The following is a 2,639-nucleotide window of genomic DNA, read 5'->3' as shown; positions in this document are numbered from 1 at the left end:
TCTTGACAAACCCCACTCCGCCTTCATGGATCTGTTCTGTCATTAACTCTTTCAACAGCCTTGCTCCAACCACCCTCTGCAAACATTAGCCTGGTTCTCCTGTCGCTCGTGGCCACTCGAGCTCCACCAAGCCAAGTCCCACCTGAAGGCAATGAAGGCCAACTCTAAGCTCCAGCTTGCGGAAGGAGTCAGCGTGGCATGGTGGCAAGGACCCTTTCATCCCCAGTCACATCACAGAGTTATCCTAGGTGAATACCACAAACACAGACTCACACAACACATGTCTACTAATAAATCACACTTTTATCTATTTAAGCGATTGGGTTTCGTGTCAGCTTTCATTTGTTTAAAAAATAATAAAGTTGCTTTGTGCTTTAAAAAAAAAAAAGGTTACTCTATGAATTTGACACTGGCTTCCATGAGGCATGGAATGAAGGTACGCACCACGCTGTGGGAGGGGCCCCGCCGGGCTGCCTGGGGAAAATGAGAAGGGCATTCGGATCAGGGGGAACAGCATGTGCAAAGTCCTCACTGCAGCCTATCCGTTCCTCTGCCAAAGGCCATCAGACAGCCCCTGGCTCTCTGCCCCTTCTCCAGCTCCCAGCAACCACCCCTGCAAACCTTGCCCTTTCAGGCCTGGTGAGGACAGCTCACCACGTGTGCTACCCTGGGGATCTCACCAGACCTTGCTGGTTTCATATACCCCCGCCCACAACTTTTCAACATCCTTTACTTAAACTCTCTCCAGTCACTCCCTTTTGAGTGTGTGACCACTCCCCACCAGGTCCCAGACCTATGTCGCTTACAACCTCGATTCACCCATCCACTCAACCACAAGAAAGAAAAGGATACAAATTTGTAGCGTGCCCACCCGGGGCCAGGCACTCTGCCCGTGTCATCTCACTGGATTCTTGTAAAAATTCTGTGATACAAGTCTCACCGGTCCCTTCTAGAGAGAAGGAGACTAAGGCATAGAAAGGTGGAGTAGCTGGTCTGAAATAACACAGCTTTTTTTTCTTTCCATCTTAAAGGGATCTTTTCTAAACACCCATCTCTCACCGTGAAGCGCCATGACTAAGAACCACCCATCCTTCTATCTGATTTACGTACCAGGAGATTCCTGAATGAGGCTCACTTAATGTGAAGGATGCTTGTTTTGGGGGAGGGCAGTGACAACATTTCTGGTGTTTGTGGTTTTTTTCTTTTTTTCTTTTCCCTTTTATATATTGCTCATATTTTTAAAAATAATGAACAGCCATCATTTATAAAAATAATAATGATTCTAAGAAGTTTAAAAATGGGAGTTTTGGATGGTGCACAGACATTGTAAGTCTGCAAGGGGCACATAAGTGTTTCCCTGTCACAACAGCAGCGCTGGAAATGAAAGGACAGTGTCCACCAGCACTTGGCTATCAGACACCGGTCCGCCCCTCCCACTGAAACAGGCAAGTGGGCTGCGGGCATCTATCTTCATCCTACTCATAGGCAACTTGATAAAAATACTTAAGAATTAATAATTTGTGATTTAGAAATTTGCTGGCATCACACACTACAGTCATATGACTTGTTAGTGAAAGTGTTTCTGGTCTATATTTTAGGAAGTAAGAGAATCAGTATTTCCCAGTAAGCCACAAAGAGCCCCCGTGACATCTAGATGGGAAGCCCTCCCCCCAGAATCTACTTGAAACCCCTGGAGGAAGTCATGTCCAAGACCTCATCCATCCAGAAGTGTCAGGATTCTGTGTAGTAGAGAGAGCACCTGATGATCTCGTCTCTCAGGCTAAGTCTAATAAAGGGTTGTGGCTGCCAGACGTAAACCAAGGAGAATGTGAAGTTACAGCTGGGGTCATGGGGAATAGAGCAATGGTTGATCAGTCAGGTCTGCCGTGGTCACGAGAGGCTCTGGGACAATAAGAATGCCGGGAATTTTCCATCTGGTTCCACGTCCTCAGACTCAAGAAACTTAACCAAAACCTTTGTTACATTAATTCCTCCAAAGAATGAAAATTGCTCAAAATATTGCAGAATGGCATACCTCTCCCCAGTTCACCTTTCCTGCTCCTCTGAGAGTGGCCAAAATTCAGCTTCGGCGTTCTTGTTTTCAATCAGGTTTAGTGAAGTGTATATAATTTGTATATAATAAAACTCACCCACTTTAAGTGTACAAATGGTAAGTTTTGACAAGTGTTATCAACAGTGTAACCACCACTGTGGTCGAGTTAGATGATAGAGGACACCGTCACCCCTAAAGTTCCCTCATGTCCTTCTGCTCCCTATCACTGTGACTTTGCCTGTTCTAGAATTTTCCATAGATGAAAATAATGCACGTAGAATCTTTAGCTTCCTCCACTTCGTGTCTCTCATTTAACATAATGCAGTTGAGATTCAACTATGTTCCTGCATGTGGGAGTAGCTCATTACTTCTTACTGCTGACTACCGTCCCATTCGTTGCTTACCCATTCCATCACCGGTGAACATTAGAGTGATTTCCAGGCTTTCTGGGTTTTACGAATAAATTTAAGGGAAAACCGTTGTGTGAACTTATGGTTGTCCTTCTTTTAGGCAAATGCCAAGGAACACAATAGTTGGGTCCTGCAGGAAGGGTGTGTTTAACTTTGTAAGAAGCTGCTAAACTCTT

The sequence above is a fragment of the Ursus maritimus genome, unplaced genomic scaffold (genome assembly GCF_017311325.1).
Source record: "Ursus maritimus isolate PB19 unplaced genomic scaffold, ASM1731132v1 scaffold_25, whole genome shotgun sequence".
Lineage (NCBI taxonomy): Eukaryota > Metazoa > Chordata > Mammalia > Carnivora > Ursidae > Ursus > Ursus maritimus.
Note: the sequence above shows the minus strand (reverse complement) of the source record.